Source organism: Sceloporus undulatus, chromosome 5 (genome assembly GCF_019175285.1).
Source record: "Sceloporus undulatus isolate JIND9_A2432 ecotype Alabama chromosome 5, SceUnd_v1.1, whole genome shotgun sequence".
In the NCBI taxonomy this organism is placed as follows: domain Eukaryota; kingdom Metazoa; phylum Chordata; class Lepidosauria; order Squamata; family Phrynosomatidae; genus Sceloporus; species Sceloporus undulatus.
This window is the reverse complement of record NC_056526.1, coordinates 134,643,701-134,665,424: the sequence shown is the minus strand read 5'-3', so window position 1 is coordinate 134,665,424 and position 21,724 is coordinate 134,643,701.

The window sequence follows — 21,724 nt, the reverse complement described above, 5'->3', positions numbered from 1 at the left end:
TTTTGGTGTTCCTTTTATGGAATGCCCTCCCTGACATTCACTTCATATCTCTGAAGTACAAAATGAGGGCCTTTCTTTCCTGTCAAACTTGTCACATACAAAATGCCTTTTGAGAACAGACTATGCATCTGCAGTCAGTCTCAGGTGGAGGATATTGTTCACTACCTGTTATTTTGTCAACTGTACAGCAATACGAGAAAGAAATTTTTAACACCTTTGCTGACAAACAAAAGTGAGAGCTCTATGGTTGATTCGGTCCAATTCCTTTTGAATGACACCAATGATTATGTAACACATAGAGTGGCTCTTTTTGCCACAGCTGCATAAAATATTAGAAAGAGAGAGTTAAATAAAATTGCCACAAATTGCCAGGGAGATGCAAAGTATTAATCAGCTTTTATAATGATACTGTATAAGTTTACTAATATCCAGGAAAGATGACCCTTTTTCTTCTTGTGCTTTTTATCAACTAACTATTTTAACTGCACACTAAATGTTGGGACATTTTTTTGTCCTCTGTATTCTGTGCCTTTTGTTTTAATTGTTTTATGCTTTTTGATAAGCTTGTTTTGTCATGGCCTTTGGCTAGTACAATAAACGTTGACTTGATTCTTTTCATGACAGGTGTACAGTTGGGAAGGTTGTACTCTGCTCTGTTTTGATACTTTGATGGATCTATTACATATAAAACCCACAAATAAGACATTATCCAGCTAAATTAAGTACACTTAGGTTTGCTGATTAAATGAAATCAAAAGAATAGTGAAGTGTTTATTTCTGACTGGATGGTGCCCATAGATTGTGACCCTCTATTAGCTATTGGAGCAAAAGCAAAAATGTAAGGTTTTTAAGGCATATTATGCCAGCACTTTGCCATATGCACTGGCTGCCTGACCATTACTGGACTCAGTTCAAATTTTATGCTTTAAATATCTCAAAGGTTGGAGATGGATCACCTGAGCAAGCATCGCCTGCATGTTTAACACTTCTATCCTAGGCCTTTCTCTAGATGCCTCAGCAGATTTGGTGAGATGGATGGCTACAAGGACAGGGCTTCTTCAGTGATGACCCCCCCCCTTTCTACAATGTCCTTCACAGAAGTGCTTATCTGATATCCACATTACAGTCTTTTCCACATCAAGTGAATAGCTTTTCATCTCCTTAGGCATTTAAAGAACTTATATCTGCCTACCACTCATTCATTTTGTTGTTTGTTGTATTTTGATGCCATATGCTACTGACTTCATCTTGGTTTTATTGTGGGATTTAGGTGATTTTCTCATTCTATGTGGGGGGAGGGGTTCAGTCACTGTTTTATTGGTTACATTTTGTTTTTTAATGTAACATACATTACCCAGAGAACTCTTGTTACGGGACAGTCTAAAAGTGCAATACGTGGACATGTTTACTAGCAAAAGCAAAACAAAAGCTGCAGTCCAACAGTGAATGTGTGCATTTTGGAGGGCCTGAATAATTACTTCTGTGTTGGTCTGTGGCCTATATCATTTGATGATACCAAGAAAACTGTTTTAGGGATAGGTACATTAATTAAAAATTGCTTAAATTAAATATTAGTTTCATGCTGTTTTTGGTTTGCTTGCATGACTAGATGCTTATTAAATTTTTACAGTAAATATTATATTTTTCTTGCTTCTGTGTTTATTCTTCCACTACAGAGAATGAGAGAAGGGGAGACTGTGTTTCTCCATAATGACAAATGAAAACTCTAAACAGCAACAGACTAACTTTGTAGAAAGTATGTTGGGTAGGAGGAGAAAAGAGGAGGGAGAATGCTAAAGCATGACAGCAGTGAAATTACACAGATAAATTTCTGAGTTCTTTTATCTTGTAAACATCCTAATTATCAACTTCAAAGGAAGAGAGAAAATGGTCCTTCTTCTGTGCCAAACTGGGAAAGACAAGGCTCCTTTAAATCTCACATGGGAGATACGAGGAAACTTTGAATGGATCATTGGTTTTTATGAGTAGCAATGAGGTGAGAAGTATTCTGGTGTGTGGCACAGGCCTTCATTAAAAAGTGTGAAATGGAATGGCTTATAGTTAAAAGGGGCAATTTGTTCTAACATATTTGCAAAATTGTCTTGTAAGCTTGCCAGGTGAATGGAGTACATTTTACATTTGCCTCTGATGTATTTACATGCGATTCATTTCTTCATCCTGGGAGTTTACCAACAGTTCCTGTTAGTTGCTCACTAACAACTTGACAAAAAATGTTTATCTTTACACTGAAAGCACATTAACAGAATAGAACAACCTCTGAAATGTTTTCAATTTGCTGCTTGAGATTATAATTTGCCTTACAAATGTTTTGCAAACATATTTCAACCAATGCAAATAAATAGGTAGTTCAGGTGCTACTATTTAGGCATACACTTAGGTTATTCACCTGAACAACATACAAGTAATCCAAGTACTGTATTCATATACCAAAGAAGTTAATTCTGGACTCTGGGTTTGCTGGTCTTAAAGGGACCTCACTCTTTAGAGCAGGGAAGGACATCATGTTACTCTTCAGATGTTATTGAACTGCAGCTCCCAGTGTCCTTAGCCAGCAACAGTGAGGAATGCTGGGAGTTTCCATCAAAGAACATCTGGAGGATGACATGTTTCCTACCCTTGCTCTAGATCAGTAGTTCCCAGTTGTTGGTCCTCCAGGTGTTTTGGATTTCAATGCCCAGAAGCACCAACCAATTTGGCCAACAGTCAGGAATTCTGGAAGATGAAGTCCAAAACATCTGGAGGACCAAAGTTTGGGAATCACTGCTCTAGATGGTGATGTCTAAAATATCAGTTTCTTCAAAAGTAAACATCACTTGTGTCTTTTGGGTGGGTCCCCTTTCTTCTTTGAGTATGGCCCTGGACTTTGGCCCTGAAATCATGCCAAGATGGCACCACTTCTCAGAAGGTTCAAATGGCACCTTCCCTGAAGCTCTAAAAAATAAAGCAAGTTCTTAGTTGTTGTATTGGTTGAGGTCTATGAGCTCCCAGTGACACCATTTGTTCTTGCTGACAATTCACACAAGCTTTAGTAACAGCAAGAAGGAATATACAGTTGGCCCTCCATTTCCATGGATTCTGCATCTGTTTAACCATCCATGGCTTGAAAATATTTTTATTTTAAATCCAAAAAGCAAACCTTGATTTTGCCAATTTATAAAAGGGGCACCATTTAAATTTTCATAACACCATCCCATATAATAGGAATAGGAATCGATCATCCATTGATTTTGGTATTCACTGAGTGTGTGTGTGTGTCCTGGAACCAACCCCCAGTGGATAACAAGGGCCCGCTGTACACATGTACAGTTGTTGTCCATTTTCAAGTGATTTCCAAATTAAGATGACCCTAGGGTGACCCTATTACATTATGATGTTTTCTCAGCATGATTTGTTCAGCCGGGTGGTGGTGGGTGGGTTACCATTTCCTTCCTATGAGACTGAGAGGGTATGACTTGCCCAAGATTACCAATAGGTTTCCCTATCTGAGCAGGGATTCAAACACTGGTTCAACACTCAAAATACTACATCACATTGGTTCCCCCTGATATCGGCACTGGAAGACTGATTATTCATTCATTCATTCACTCATTCATGATATGAAGATAGCATTTCTATATTGTCTGAACTAATTCGAGCTAGATCATTTTAAACTTTTGCATTGTAAAGGTGTCTATGTGCATCTATTACAATAAAAATGTAGGGTACAAATATGATGAGTACATGTATTATACAGACCATGCTGTTTGAAACTATGATTTGTACTTAATTGATGAACAGTAGAGGTCATCCTTGGAACTATTTTTAAAATAAACTTTACTATAAAGGATCCTGGCTCCACATATAGTGGGAATGCCCCAAAGTAAAGAAATACTGGTGCCAAATTCACACGTTGGTAACAAAAATTCTTGAGACAAATTTTGATTTAATACCAGAAATTTATTTACTAAACATGACAAATAGAATCCCAAGAGAAATTGAGTGCCGACATTGGCAAAATAATTTGTATATGGTCTCAGCAGGTAGATTACTTTTGGCGCAATATTGGAAAACTAATGAAATTCCGATTATAGATGAATGGTTGGTAAAAATATATGACATGATGGAAATGGACAGATTAACTAATATTATTCAAGGAAAGGATGAGGAAGAGGTGGAAAGAGATTGGGAGGCTCTAAAGTCTTTTTGTGGAAACCAATGGAAAGATATATAAGCTAATCATAAACAAATAAGATTTTCTTTTTGTTAAATAACGCTATTCAACATCGAGAGGATAGAGAGATTAAAAATAACAAGGCATTAGTTAGACTGGAGTTATCAAGATGTGTTAATTTTGTAAGGAAACATTAGTCTAAAAGATGATAAACACACAAGGCATATGTTATACGATGGAAGTTATTTTCGATTTTAAAATTTGAAAATACGGTAATCTGTATGTAATAACTGTATAATGAAGAAACAGAAATCTTTTGGATTGTTTATTATATTGTTTATTATATGATGTCATATTACAAGAAATAAACTTTTGAAAAATAAAATAAAATAAACTTTGCTATGTTTGTCTTTTTCTTAGTATCCAACAATAATAATATTAGACTGAATTCATTATCATAGTTATGAATGTGTCACCTAGAGTTACATTCATGACTGATTAGTTTCCATGAGCCCTACATATTCAATACAATAATGTAGAGAATATGTAGGGAGTCTCCCAATCCTGATTTACCAAATGTGAGCAACGGGAGTCTGTTCCCTCTTGATCAGGATGCAACAGACTGATGTTTCCACCCACCTTCAGTGTGTGATCTCTGCTGCCAGGGGGGACTGTGACAGGGATCCTGCTTTTGATTGCTACACAAGGTATTATTGGTGGGAGAGGGTGGGAATGTCAGTAAGCTGCATCTTGATATACAGGAAAACAGCCCCTGTCACTCACAGAGTTTGCTGTCTGTTAAATCTAGATTGTAGAGTTTGGCATGGAAGGTGCTGCTTAGCTAGGTAACTAAGGCGCAGTACAGATGGCGCTAAGCACCATGCTGGCGCCATACTTTTTCCATAGTGAATTGGATGTTGAAATGAAAAAAGAAAAGGAAGGAACACTGCTATTTTTGGATGTCCTAGTCATCTGTAAGCCAAACCAACGTTTGGGTCACACAGTATACCAAAAACTCACACATATCTGCACAAGAATTCCAACCATCATCCAGGACAAAAAAAAGAAGCACAATCAAAACACTGGTAGACCGGGAAAAACGTATGTGTGAACCCCAATTCTTGGAAGATTAACTGAAGCACCTAGACCGGGCTCTATAGGCCAATGGTTATTCCAGCTCAGACATCAGAAGGGCTGCCAGACCCAGGAAAACCCATAGAAGTGAAGACAAGCTGCCACCCAAAGGGAAGGTATTTTTACCATACATCAAAGGAGTCACAGACAGAATAGGCAAAGTGGTGAGGAAGCACAACCTTCAAATGGTTTATAAACCGATGAAGAAAATCCAGCAAATGCTTCACTCAGCCAAGGACCAGAGAGACCCTCTCACAGCCGCAGGAGTTTACCGTATACCATGAAGCTGTGGACAAGTCTACATAGGGACTACCAAAAGCAGTGTGCAAATCAAGGAACACAAGAGACACTGCAAACTGGGCCAGCCAGAAAAATCAGCAGTAGCAGAACATGCCACAAACCATCCTGGGCATAAAATACTGTTTGAAAACACTGAAATTCTGGACCATGCCAACCACTACCATGTCAGGATGCACGGGGAAGCCATTGAAATCCACAAACATCTGGATAATTTCAACTGGAAAGAAGAAACCCTTAAAGTGAACAAACTTTGGCTACCAGTCCTGAAGAATAGCAAAATGAGGACTCATCAAATGCAAATGGGAAACCATTCATAGTCAGGGGCTTTCCCAGCAGATAATGATCACCAATTAGCAGGCACTAATCCTCTTTTGCATTAGTCTTCCCTCCTGAGGCCTGCCATCAGCACAGAACAATACACATGCAAATCACTCCTGCATTCCCAGGCTCACACAGTAAATATACACCCAACTTTTTCCAGGCAAGCATTCTCTGAAGATGCCTGCCACAGATGCTGGCAAAACGTCAGGAAGAAACTCTTCTAGAACATGGCCACATAGCCTGAAAAACCCACAAAAAATATGGCTGCCGGCCATGAAACCCTTCAACTTCACAAACAAACAGCTTCCTTTATATACCGCCTTATACTGAACTAACAGTGTTTAAGCAGTTGCCCCCAATAATCTGGGTACTCATTTTAGCAACCTCATAAGAATGCAAGTCTGAGTCAAGCTTGAACCCTTTCACTGGTATCGAACTCGCAACCTTATGGTTTTGAGTGAGTGACTGCAGTATAGGCATTTAACCACTGCACCAACAAATGATTTTTGAACCTGAATTGGTCACATCACCATACTATTGCATTGCATTCCCTAGTTCTGTACAGTATAGTCTGTATTTCACTATCTTACATAGGACAAACATTGGGATTTATGACAGCCCCACTTCTCAGTAAGGGCTAGCTTTTGCTCTGGATTAATAATGGAAAGAATTTATGGTTGGCTGCCATTTTATCAAAAGCAAACTAGGAGACAAATTCCACGTGCTGATAGATGGTCACTTCTTTATTTTCTTATTACTTTAAAAAGCCCGACATGTTTTGGACTCTGTAAAATTGGCCTTCTTCAGGGGCTATACTTCAAATAGAAATTTCTGGGGTTGTATAAGATGCTCTCCAAAGAATTCAGCCATTAAGCAAAGCTACCAGCTACATGGTCCCTGTCTCCTATTTTGCTTTTGTTGGAATAGGTGCTTACCAGTGGCTGCCATTTTATGACATACTTTTTATGCCAAGAAACCCCAACCTATAATATTAAAAATGGCAGTAGACAACTGACATTTGTTTTTGAATTAAAAGTCATGCCTCTTTCAGCATGCAGATTTGGCCATTACCAGAGAAAGCATTCTGGCTAGATGGACTGTAAATTCTTAAACTGAGCTCACTTAAGAAACTGGCATAGAATTAAGCTTCTATGAGGTAATTTCAGTAGGGAAAATAATCAGAAGAAAAAGCACTTTTCAGTCCACCACTCACTACTGTACCAGTTGCTTCTTTCAGAAGCTGGCAGAAGCTGAGTGAAAATTTGGGCCATGCTGTTGAAAATTAGTGAAAGCTGGTCTCATTATAAGTTTTTCCTCCTTTAGCTTTCCATTTTATTGATTTTATTCATATATGAAACAGAAAGTGCTGGCACACATTAGCTTTATTTAGCACAACAGGGAAATATTGCCTGGGCAGGCCTTTTAACACAGCACAGGCCAAAATTGAAAACAGATCTAACACAATGAAACTGAAGGTATTTTACAACAGAGTGTCCAAGAAAATGGGTGCTATTTAAAGAGTTGGTTTTTCCTTAAAATACAAGGGATCAGAGAAGAATGCATAAGAACAGATTAATCTTAGTTTAAGTCTTGAAAAAAAATATGATTTACAATTTTTCAGACAATCTCTCTTCCTTTCCCTACATAAATATTCAGTCTCTTTTCTTCACTTTACGAAATACATGCTTAGTTTGTTCCATGTTTCATTTGTAAAATGGCTGCTTTCAAATATATGAGAATTCAGCTGGTGAGGTACACTTCCTAACTTGGCCCATTGGAGACTCCTGACTAAATATGACATTATTATTCTCATTCTATAATTTATTCCTCCTCCTCCTCCTCCTCCTCCTCCTCCTCCTCCTCCTCCTCCTCCAGAATAACCAGTTCCCATGATAACCTCAAAAGAAAAGGCATTTCAGTTGTGAGATCATACAGCATGACATAAATCAAGAGGTGCTTCTTAGAACTGTTGGAAATGTTCTACTGCTGTATCATTCTACTGCTTTCCAGAGTTCAGAAGCAAATGTGAAATCTTACATAGATAAAACAACACCATCCATACATAAGAACTAGATATAATCAGGCTTGGGGAAACCACAGGTTTTGCAGAACTACACTCCCCCCAAAAACTTTGTAAAAGTAATAAACGAGGAGACACAAAAAAGTCCAATAGGGAATAAGCATGATCAGACCACATTACACTTGTTGGGGGTGGAGGGAGTCCAGAAGGGTGTGAGAATCTAATTGAAAGTCCTGGAAAAGAGGCACTTCATTCACATTTCATTTTCTTGACATTCCCATTTGTAGAATCCTGAGATTCATTTGGATGGAGAAGCCAAAAGTTGACATTGGAATCTTCTGTAGATGGTCAGCCATTGAGTAATGGCTACTACTAAGCTGAAGGACTTCTCCTCTAACAGGAAGCAGACCTCTTCTAACAGGAAGCTGTGACTTCCTGTTCCTTCAGTGGTTATCAGATGGGAAATTCAGCCTTTCCCTTCTACCAGCTAGTTCTCTACATTTATCCCAGTCCTAGCAGGAAATGCCAGATTGTCATCATCATCATCATCATCATCGTCATCGTCGTCGTCGTCATCTAAAACCAAAAAATTTCTGGTCCCAACCATTTCAGATAAGGGAGACTCAATCTGTATGATAAACTGCTGTCTTCAGTCCTCACTTTTCCATCCTGGGACACACCTTGAGGCCCAATGGTGGGTACAGACTCAGTGCGCCCTATCTTTTAAGACAGGCCATGAGACAGATGTCCCAAGCCACTTGTTGAAGAGCATCTTCTAGAAGACAGCACAGATTTCTCACTGCCAAATACCAAATTACTTATGTTGACCCATGTTGTTTGGGTGTATTGGCTTCTGTTCATATTCAGCTTACATGTAACATTAATAAATTACAAAGGGAAGCATATGCAGCATACTACAGTATATTGTTTATCAAAGCCTATCAAACAGCCAAAGGTACTTGAATGCACTTACTCTTTAGCATCTCATTCTATAAATTGTTAGAGGAAATTCAAGAGGGGAGAAATTCAGACCCTGACCTTAGGTCTCTGTTTATGCCTCAGCGATGCAACACATGTGGTACGGTACAGTTCAGCCAGCTGCTAATTAAACCCCAGCCTCACAGCTCTGAGGTCATCTCAAACAAATGAGGGCAAAGCAGTATTTGGAGGATATATTATGAATCCATAAAATATCCAGTAGTGCTAATGAGCACACCCTTGCATACATCCAGAAGGAGCATAGGGAGGAAAAGCTCTCCATATTTTGATCATTATTTGTTGAATGCAGTTCGTACTGTACTTGACAAAGGCAGACCATAGTTTCAAGTAGACAACTCAGAAGGAAAAGTGTGCCCAACTTTCTTAACTTTCTAACTCCAGTGGCCACAGGCCAGGACTGAAGAAGCCAGCCTTCTGACAGTTGTTGAGCTCCAGTTCTCATTAATCTAATCTACTCTTATGAGGAATGATGGGAGTAGTGTTATGTCAAGATCTGGAAGGCCTCAGATTTCCCAGTCTCAGAATACATAGTACTAACAATACCTAAAATATCCATGAAAAATGAAGCTTATACTAGGAAGGGCTTTGAAAATTATATATTAACAAGACATGCAAGGGGAATTTACTACAATTAGATGTCCACTGTATTTAATAAAGTGATATGAAGTATATTGAATTTAGTTAAGAATTAGCCCCATTAAACTCACCAGTATTAATCTACAAGTAGACATATACAGAACTGTGCTGTGATACATGTATTCAGTAGTCAGATCTCCCTATATTTCCAATATGTTCTATTTCTTTTGCATGTAGGTGGAAGGGCAGTGGCAGGAAGAGCTATAAAATAATCAAAAACAAAGCAAAATTAAATATTTTTCAGTTGACACAGATTTCTGAGCTCTTCAAAATCTATTTTTCTCCAGTGACAATAATTAATCTCACCCCCAGACTGCACAGCCAAACATTTTTTTAATGAGCTTGTTAAGTGTGCTTACCTATCCTTGTTAACTCTGGGGTGGGAGGGTTTTATAGGAACTTGGAGCAGATGCTGGCAAGACAGATCTAATGTGTGGTCGTTTAATCAGAAATACTGAGCTATGAAATATAAAAGATAAAATATTGGCCTTGGAATATTTGGCAGCTGGAGGAGTGTTGTTCAGTTTATGCAGAAGCTATTATAGCTACTGTTCCCAGACTCAAGAAAAAGAAAACTTATATCTTTCATACCATGCAATGAGTGTAAATTATACAGTGGTTTTCACATTTTCATGTGATGGAGGCCACAGAAGTAAGCTCATAAACAAGATACTACTAATTATACAGAGGAGAAGTCGTAAAGTCACCAGTGGATGTATGCTTTATATTTGTGGACACATCATTAAAATGTTCAGACTTGCTATCAAATTCAACATTTAATACTAGACCCAGCAGCATTCAATCCTTCCAACAAGAAAATCAGATCCTTTTTTGTCACGCAAATTCTATCTGTCTGCTGCTGAGGCAGTTGTAAGATTTTCTGTTGCTGAACAGCTTTCTCACAAAGTAATTAAAATCATTTTAAGTGTACTAGTTTGTCTGTGAAATATAAAACATGTCAAGATCTTATAGTGCAAATAGATATACTCTGTATGCATGTATTTGTTGTGATATTGTATATTACAAATGGTAATGAACACCACTCCATTTGGTCTGAACGTGATGTTCAACAATTTTTCTAATCTTCAAATTCATGAATGTATAATAATCATTTTAAAAGCTTGTAAACATGACAGAATTAAGACTATAAAAATATGAAAAGAGTAGACATTAACAATGGTGGGATTTATGTTAGGAAAAAAATGTACGTTATTTAAGGACTCAAAACTCCAAAGTGCTGTGCACTTTGATAATGGAAAGATCAAGAACTCTAGGTACATATTCTTTTTGCATTCAGACTACACAAACAAGGAGTGCCAGTCTTGTTCACAAAGTCACATGTTTCTACAACTCTCATCAAGTGGAGAATGATTTTATGGAGAAAGCCTTTTCTGTACATGGAGGCTCCCCAAAGCCTCTAGTTTTCCATGATCAGAAAAACCAGAAAATCAGCATTCTCAACTATCTGGAGAGCTTCCACAGATAAAGAAGGCTTTCCTTTTCAGAAAGTCACCCCCCAATATGTGGAGGTTAGTGTAAATAGCAACTTAAGGGACATATTTACTGTACTTACTTTCTTCATCTGGTTTTAGAGGACTTGAGGACTAGAATATCCCTGGCAAGTGTATTTAGGAAAGCAGTTCATGTACTACTTGATGGTGGACAGTTCTGCTTACTTTTATCAGTTCTGAAGATAATTTGAAAATGAACTGGTAAATACATCTTATTTGAACGTTCAAGGTGTAACTTTCAGGCTGTTGTTTACAGCTTACAGTTGTTAACCACTTAGACACTGTTAGTTCAGTATGAAGTGGTATATAAATGTAGCTGTTTTGTTTGTTTGCTTGTTTGTTTGTTGATAACACCACTTAATGGTTCTGTTTCAGCTGAAGGCTGTAGGGCCAATGTCCTACTTCCAAAGCAACCCTCCATTCACCTCTCTTCCTCCACATACTAGTAGCACTAGCATAATAAACCCCCCTGTTTTCTCCATCCTATATATATATATATATATATATATATATATATATATATGATGTTAGTAGACAGAATAACCTGCACTGCCAGCTGTGTTACTCCTGCTCCACCAGACAGTAGTTATTAAATCTGTGTGTGAGCATGGCAGCTTCCAGCCCATCATGCAAAAAACATATAGAATAATTTCAGAAACAGCTATCTGAATTTTTCATGCTCTTGCTCAGGTATTACTGTTGGAAGATTTTACATAAGCATCATGGAGAATTAAAATTATTCCACATTGTTCCTGGAGATATATGTAATCCTCTAAAAATCTACAGGCAAAATGACCAGTCTGAGTAAGTGTGTGTATAATCTTGTGTTGATCATGTTTCAGTCCATCAAGATAATGTTGATGGATTAAAAGCTGAAAGGTTTTCACATGGTATCCCAGGATCTTATTTATCAACTTGTTATTAATTAGGAATGTCATGATGTCTAGTTCCCTCATATCCATAACTCTCATCTCCCATTCCTCTATTGGAGTATCTTCCAATTTCCATTTTTTTTTTTTTTTGCCATACTTAATCTGGCCACTGTTTAATCTATGTAGTTTTTTTTTATTCCAGCCAAGGGAATATATTAGGACCAAAAAGAAAAAAAAGTCCAATGCCCCCCCTTTTTTTTTCTTAGCACACTGTGATGCCTCATTTAGGAGATGGGGACTGTTATTCTTAGTGGCTTCAGAAAATACAGTTTGATTGTGAGCTAATAATCATGAAGCTTTTTCTCTGCCTGAGAATTCTAAATACCCCTCCTTAAAACTGCCAATCCCAGAATGCAACAGGAGGCAGCTAGAGCAGTCGAAGTGGAATAGTAGCACTATAAGAGTATAGTGTGATAAACACCACTGTCTGGTGGACTCACTGTTCCACAATTAATTCAGTTGATCTACTTTACTTGGGAGTAATCTTTAGGATTTAAGCCACTAGTGAGCCTATCCAAATGTTATCAATCCATGTTGCTGTAAGGTCTTTCTATTACATCTCTAGTCATCTTTTAAAAAGATGTGGATAAGGAGGGTATGTAAGATTGTCTATAGATAGAAGAGAGCAGTAGAGATCCTTGTGTTCACTCCATCATCATTCCGTTTGTCATTTAATTTAATGAATTACATAAGAGCTTTATATAAAAAAAAGTGGGGGGAGGGTTGAAACCTCATTGCTTTTTCCATTAAAAAACATGTGCTCATAACGGGGTGGTGGTGGAATCATCTTTGATTTGATTTTATTGCAGGATGCATGCTTAGTTACTGGCCCAGCTAACGCCAAGATGCAGGCTGAGCTGTGGACCTTGCCCCTTTTTGTAGTTTAACCAGTGAAAAGGCTGCATCTGTTTATTCTCAGGCCTTTCCACTACTAAAAGAAGAAGACATCTGAGGCCTGTGAATGAGGAGCTCTTTTAAAAAGCACAAAGCCTTTGCTCCTGAATGCACCTTAACCAGTTTAGGGAAAGAGCTTTTGGCACCAAGTCTGCCTTCGGTGAAAGACTGATAATGATCACGAGAGACATTCTGTGGGCTCCTGCTCCACCAGCTTCAAAGGCCTTCTCTCTTAATCAACATTAAATCATCATTTTCCCTCGCATACAGGGACAGCTGTACACAATCTATTTGTTTTAAAACAGATTATGTCTTTTTTCCCTTACTAGAATATAGATTGCATTGGTTTTTTTCAAAGACACGTAAATAGTTTATCTGGTAAAAGCCTCCAGTTCTTTGTATATTCACAGTACCTCCCTCCTTCCAGGATCTGGCCTTTATTTATTTTCTTGCTTTTGTAATGATGTGCCTGATCTTCAAAGAATTTCCTCCTCCCCACAACACCCAAGCTCTAATAAAGAAAACTCATCCAAACTGGGGGGCTTTGAGGATCCTCGCCCAAGAACTCTATCTTGGATTTTAAAATATGGATCTCATTTGGAAGGTGTTTTTGAAAATACTTGATTCTTGGACATGAACCTCTACAGGAATGGGTTACTGCAGTATATTACTCTCCAAAATACTAATAACTGCTTTAGGCCATAGTTCTGGGCCACATATCTAAGAGTCAAGATATTCAGAAAATGCAAAATAATATCTTTTTGCCCTATGCAACGCTATATTTGTATACAGTAGTACCATCTAAGCTTTCCAAACTAGTGTAGTGTAGTGATTTGAGTGCTGGACTAGGATACCAGAAAACCAGGGCTTGAATCCCTGCCTGACAATGGAAACCCATGGTCACATATTCTCAGGAAGGCAATGACCACCCCCTCCCCTCCTATAGATCTTGCAAAGAAACCATGATAGGGTTGCCATAGGGTCACCAAAAGTTGGAAGTAACTTGAATGTACACAACAACTACTGATTTAGCCCACACATACTCACCACTGAAATAGTGCTAACTTGAGCTTTGGCACAATCAATAGTGTATGCATGTCTCCATCTATGCCTGCACACTTCTTTTGGTTGATTCTGTTCTGTTTTCCTCCCTAGGACTCCTCTCTGTACTCTTAACCCCTTGTAGGCACTGAACAAGCATTTTGGCATCCATCGGATGTCCTGAAACCAAACTCCAGCAGATACCAAGGGTTCACTGAATTAATTTACCTGTTATGAGGTTCTCTGTATACAGTTTCAAATTGCTAATGGATAGCAGCATTTGTCAACCTAGTATTGCACAAGGATTGGACAACATGCTCTGTATTAATTCAAATCATCCAGCCTATGATAAAACATAATTTAAAGCAGCCTCTACACAGTGACTTTTTTATTCTAAATATCACACCTTAAATACCACATCAGATTTATTCCTACACAAAGCAAATGTTGCTTGTTCAACAAAATGAAATTAAAGCAATATTGTAGCTTTCAAGGCTCAATATTTGTTGTCTTATTGGTTTCTTATGCAGAAATAACACCAAGAAGTGATGATAATAACAGAAAATATTCACTGAATGAGGATAGATGCTATGGAGATAATGCCTGCTTTCCATTGCTGGGCAAACATGTAGCAAATATCTTGCACTCAGAAATCTTTTGTTTTGTTTGCTCTTATTTTAATTTTTTTTAAACATTTAATAAATGTGTGTGTGTGTATATCTGTATCTACTGTATATATCCTTTTTTATAAGAAATGACATAGTATCCTAAATGCTTCAGGAGAAATACTGAACATTTTATTTTTATTTGTATGAAATTTCTGAAGTGAATCTACTGGCAAGCAATGGTACAGTTTGGAGAAACATTGCCACACCATGTAATAGATCAAGAAAAAGTCTCTTTTGTTCATTCATCATCATCACAGAATGAAGACGTTTCAGTGGGAGCCAGAGTGAATATTTCATATAAGAGTGAAACACAGAAAAAAAATTTGAACCACTCCATCTGTTTCTGTTATTGCAAAGCTGCTCATCAAAAAGATCCACTGAAGCCACATTCATTATGGATTCTCACTGTAATATAAATTGTTGGCTTATGTTGCTGGGGGTTTAGAGAGGTGTATTGCTGACCTTACTCTAAGTATCCTCCTAGAGAAATATGTCACGACCCGGTGATGCCTTTTCTCTGTAGACACAGAGTACGATATGAACCATTTGTCAGGAAAATGCCAAAGCTTAACATATCCAACATATGAAAGGATATAAGATCCTTGCCAAATATAACTCGTACTCATCTCTAACACATCAGCTCACACTCTGGTTTAGAGACTATTTTGAGAACCAACATTTTAAACAAGTTTCTCTTCCAATGTTAACATCTTGTAACTTTCAAAAGTGCAAATGTTTCCTGTTTTCTTATAGTAGAAGCATGTCTAGGGGATCAAGTGTGTGTGTGTGTGTGTGTGTGTGTGTGTGTGTCTCATCAAGACATTTTTGTCCCAAGTTGCCAGTTGTAGTTTGCCAAAAGCTAGAGTGAAAAGGCCACATTTTATTTACATATTTTGAGCCCATAGTTGATGAATGTCTCAACAAATTGTTTTTAGGAGAAAATATTTGCTTTCTCTCTCCTTTACAGTAGCCATAAGCCTGTCAGTGACAAATGAGGTATTATTGTCTGCATCTGAATTTGATTGGCTGTTTCAGTACACTCAAAAGGTGTGTGCATGAATGATGCTGCAGTCCTCATACAATCTGCTTCAGTGGGTCTTGGAATCAGCTGCCTCACAATCTGATACCTTGCCTGCCAGTGAACAAAGACATGAGACAAGGAGCTGGGCAAAAAGTTCACAATGGTATTAATATCTTAACTAATGGTCCTGTAATGAGCAAATCACAGAACTGAATGCATGCTCATGCATGCTAAATAAGACTGCCATTTAAAATCCAGCAGTCTCTTAAAAGCAAAACACCATGTCTATATGCAGTTGTTGTGCACCTTGAAGTCGTTTCTGACTTTATGGCAACTCTTAGATGACCCTATCACAAGGCTTTATTGTCAAGTTTCTTCAGAGAGGGTTTGCCATTGCCATCTTCTGAGGCTGAGAGAGTATGACTTATCCAGGGAAATCCAGTGGGTTTCATATGCTGAGTAAAATTTAAACCCACTCTCCAGGGTTATAGTCCAATACTCAAACCACTACACCACACTCTGACAAATACTGGTCTTTTGCCTTCTTCTTGCCACATAGGTATGGCCAGTCTTACACTCAGGGTTCTTCAACAGGACAGTCATCCTAACCTGTTTGTGTGTCCATACAATGTATCATAAGAAGCAGCCTTATTAAACTCAGAGTTCTCACTTCACCAGTGAGCCTGAAAAACTTATTTTGGGGAAATGTGTGTGCACATCTGAAGAAGTAGACTGAAGTCTACGAAAGCTCATGCTGCCAACTTCTTCATTTCAGTTAATCTCAAAGGTGTCACAAGATCTCTCTACATACTGATTTTACAGACTAACACAGCTATCTCTTTGATTTCAAGTCACCTCCTGACTTGTGACTACCTCGTGAATTTCATAGGGTTTCTTAGATAAGGAATAATCCCACAGGTGGCTTTGCTAGTTTCTTCTGCTACAACTCACATAATTCCACAGCCAGTACAGGCACTGGTGAACCGTAAAGGCAACATTTCTGAGGGGTGAAGTGTAACATGTCTCTTTCAGCAAAAACCAGTTCTTTACATGCTTACTAACTCTTCTCCTAGCATGACCAATCATATTGGGGTGCATGGTGCTTTTCTAAGCCCTTTTCTCTAGAATGGGAGTGGGCACCAGGAAAGGAGGCAAGGGCCTGTTTTCTTCCCTGTGCATCCTGGTGGGTCATTGCATTGTAGGCAATCAGGAAAATATGTTTTCTCACTTCCAGTCCTGGTTAGGTTGATTTTGAGTCATTTTTTCAGAAGGCTGAGAGAAGAGGCAAACTGATGCTGGGGGAGGGGTTAATATGTTCATGGTAACTCAGGAAATTATCTAGCAATATTGGGGGTATCTTTATTTTTTTAGGTCCCATATGTTAGGGTTTCAGGGAGGGGTGAAAGCTGTAAAATGGGCCCCACAGCCTCTGTTTCCTCACCCCTGCCTTATAAGCTTACATCACAAATGAGCAGTTGGGAACTGAAGACTAAATAATTATATTATATGACATTTCCTGGGAAAGGTCATCTACTGTCTTTGGCATCCATTCATTTTTGGAGTTGGAGAATACCAGTGCCCTCTCTAAGTTTGAGCTTAATAAACTCCAAACCTCCAAACTCCAAAGAACTGTTAGAACCAGCAATATGATCAACTTCAGATGCTTTGGAAGCCACAGAATGCAACCATGGCCAGCACCCAGTGAATGTTATACTTAACAGTGCAGCCTTCTGTTTGCCAATATGTTGAATGCTGCTAGCTGCAAAAGCTACTGAGGCCAGGTCAGTTCAGAAAGAATGGATACCAAAGTCCTTGGGATTTGTATCCTGATTCCTGAAAATACTATGCCCCTGCCAAAAAAATTGGAACACAGTAAGAACAGTATGCCTAGATGGAACTCCTGAGTTAGATGTATCAGATAAGAACCCTGGTGGCACAGTGGTTAAATGCTTGTACTGCAGCCACATACTCACAAACCATAATGTGGTGAGTTCAAAATCAGCCAGAGCTCAGGCTCGACTCAGGCTTGCATCCTTCTGAGGTCACTAAAATGAGTACCCAGGTTGTTGAGGGCAATTAGCTTATAGTTGTAAACCACTTAGAGATTGCTTAGGTGGTATGAAGTGGTATATAAATGAAGCTGCTATTGCTATTGCTATCTCAATTTTAGTTATAGCTTAGGAGCTCGATAGACGGGCGGCGAATCACCGCCCCTGTTTGCTCTGGATCATTGCCGTGGCAACCACACGGCGTGGCAATAATCTGCTTCTTCTGGGGAGCAAAAAGAAACTGCTGAAATCAGCTTCCCGAAAGGGGCACCATAATGGCGCTCATGCACCATGATAACACTCATTCTGGCCAATGCCGTTTGGGGGCTCTGATGCCCAAGGTGCACTCTGTGTGGATGGGTGCACGCCATAATGGCAGGCGGGCAGCAAAAGTAGGGGCGAGTGTGTGTGGATGCTCAGCCCTATCTAGCCCTACTTTTGGCCCCAGGCCAGCACAAAGTGCTGGTCTTTTTAGGGTCTTACTAACATAGAGGGGAGATGCAATCAAGACAGAAGGTGGCTGAAAATATAGAGGAAGGGAGGAAAGCAAAGCAAAAAACTTTAAAAATAGGGAGACAAACAGGGGTAAAGCATGCCATTTATCCAGTACAAGAGGAAATAGTTAAGCCCAACTCTCTAACATCTTCCGGATTCAGACATCCAATGTGTCATTGGATAGGCATTCATTCCTTGCCTGAAAGGTAAAAGCTCATACAACATTACTATAGTGGCCTAGGATCTCCTTACATATGATCTTATTTGCTATGTTTGTCCAGAAGCCTTGAGAACAACTCCGATACTACCATCTTTTCCTAGCAAGTAGGATCTTGTCTGATGGCAGATGGCTATACACAGGAATCTAGTTCTGTCCTTTGGAACATCAGATATACAGCTGGGCCTTTCATCTAAGAGTGGTATCTCACCTTCAGTTGGTTTTTTTAAGGCTGCCCAAATGCCACAGTACCAAAGTGTGATGCTGAATGTTTTGAAGTCAGAACACAAAATGGAGCACACCTCCAACAAAGATTAATCAGCACACAGTTTATCCTGAAAACTGAATCTATGGAGGACAACCAGAGTATGGGCAACTAGTAGAACACTGAGTTAGTTTCACACCTATCCATCTGTACTGCTGAACTGCAGGATCATGCTGTGGTAACCACTACATCAAAAGACAAGCACCAGACTAATAGGCTGTACAGACTGGCCATTAAGGCCATCCTGGGGATATAATAGGGGCGGAGTGTCCACACGGCACACACCCGACTCCACCCCCCAGGCTGGTGTGATGCCATATGCCACACCACATGGCACACAGCATCACGGCACTCCTCTGGCACTGCATCTAGATGACACAGCACCAAAGTATCACAGAAAAGCCATGGTGCCAGCAGCTATGGCACCCTTTCCACAGCGAAGAAAGGAGCTGCTTTTTTCGGCTCCTTTTTTCGCTGCAGAAAGGCGAGATCGGGACTGTGGCAAGTAGTTGCCACAGCCCCAATCCAGCACTAAAAGGGGTGGCTGCAGACCACCCCTTAGGAACAGTCTGTACAGCCCCTATGTGCCTTATCACATGAGATTAAGAAAGCTGAAACTGAGCAAAAGAGTATCAGCTTTCTCCATGGCTCTCCACATGCTGTTGTAGCAATTCCATTCTCTTCCCAAGAAAGAGAGTCATAAAATCATGCCTTTGATTACTGTCTCCCTCTAGAAGAGAATGGAAGTGCTACAATGTCATGCAGTGAAACACAGAGAAAGCTGCTATTCTCCCTCTTCATTTCAGCATTCTTTTATTAAGTGATAAGGCTTTAAAGCTACCTTAGTTGTTGATCTATCATTAACAGATTGCTCTGAGACATTTTTGGGGACTGTTTGTTTGTTTGACTTATAGCTTATCTTTCTCTCCAAACTGGGACTCTAGATGGCTCACAACAAGATTGAACACAGGTACAAATGAAATTCGTATGAAATTCATGGGGTTGCCATAGGACAACAAGTAATTTGAAGGCACATGACTTGAACGGGAAAACATTTCTTTAAATAGCCTGGAACAAGTTCTATACAACTTCATAGGTTATTAGCAGCACTTTACATTATGCCTAGGTCTGTTACTTATTGGTGGTAGTAGTGATGCAAAACTAATATGGTTTTCCTAAAACTGGACAGTGTAGCGCCCTGTTAGTTTGGGGTTCAATGATGCCCTCTATGCCCCAGACCGTATAGTTTTCCACTCTCGGTATATAGAAAGATGGTAGCAAGGTGGTTTGATCTTTTTCTCTTCTTGTCCAATATCTAAGGTCTGTTAGAACTATATGGGCTAACACACACAAGCTTTTCATGGGAGAGTGGAATATTTCTTGGTAAATAAGAAATAGAATTTTCTGAGGTGCCTGCCAAAAATAGATTTCCAGTTTAGCAAGGGCTTGTCCCACTGTACCAAGATGGTACAGATACAGGGATTCTAAAAAAAAAAAATAATATAAATTATTTAAAAGAAGAATTCAAAAAAAAAAAAAAAAAAAAAAGTTTTAAAGTACTAAGCTGATATGAGACTAAGTTGAAAATGAAACAGCACAACAACACACTATAGATTATTGAATAACTAATGTTTTCAGATGGGCTACTTCATGGTATGTCAAAGGGTTCTTACTTAGAGTTCATTTCGTTCTTCAATAATTAAATTAAATAGTAATGAATATTTCTGTGATCTCTTTTTAATGTAAATTTCTTGGATTGCATTAAAAGACAGGCAGTTATCCCATCTTAGGCATTGTGTCAAATAAATGATAACTGGACCTTTTCAGTGCCACAAAAGAAATGAAACTCCTTGTAGATCTTCACTCATAACACAATTTAAGGATTTCTTAGTGGCTGATTTGAGACTGTGGAGCTCTGATGCAAGAGAGGGTATGTTTCCTAGTAATCTTTCTGCTAGCAGCCAAACCCTTTCTATTCAAGCAGGCTTTGGATATTTGTCTGACTGCTGAGGAAGGAACCTTTAAAAACTGGATTCTATAATTGCTTTCTAGCCTATTATGTTCTAATATTATAATTCATAGAATTATAAATAATTTATTTCTTTTTCTTATAACAACTATAATTAATTGTTTTAAATTTAATATTATTTTTTCCTGTTTTTATCTATGCTCTTTTTATTTAATCTTTTTTGTGAGTCACCTTGAATCCCAGTTTTGGAAGAAAGTCACACTGTAAGTCAAATCAACACATAAAGCCTTAGTTATTGTGGAAATGAATTAGTTGCAAGCCCTTTTTTGTACTTGGATGGGAGACTGCCAATGAATACCAGGTGCTGTAGGCTACATTTCAGAGGAAGGAAATGTAAAACCACCTCTGAGTATTCCTTACCTAAGAAAACCCTATGAAATTAATGGGGTCACCATAAGTCGATATGCGACTTGAAGGCACATACACATAGTTTGTGTTATTACCTATTTATTTTCAAGCTCTCATTAAAGGAATGAATTTATTATCAAGCTCTCGTTAAAGGAACTAGGAAGTGTATACCATTCACATATACCCATTGCCAAAATAAACTCATATGCCAGCCACATTTAGGTTTACTAGAATGACATATCAGACAAAATGTGCCATTTTTCCTTAGGTTTTGGACTCAGTAATGTTGAATTGATGAAATGTTATATAGCATCTCTCAGCTGTCATTCACAAAAGACCTTCAGCTTCTTAAACTGATGTTAATTCTCTAAAAGGCTTACTTCAGCTTCTTCTAAGTGATCTCATCAAGATTTGAGAACCAGGAAATGTACAAGGCAATGTCACGAAAGTCTTTCTCCTCTTCAAGTCCAACTGCTTCACATTGTCTTGGGGAAAACAACAACAAATCTCCAGCTTATTCTTGTCATAGCTTCTGGTTTCAAGTCATCTCAGTTAATCTTCTGCCCCTTCTTAGGCTCATCATTTTTGGCTGCTATCTCCAATGTCCACAAGACTGCACTCTCTATTGCCCCTTTTATACAGTGTCTCTCAGGACTCAGTACCTTCTGACCACT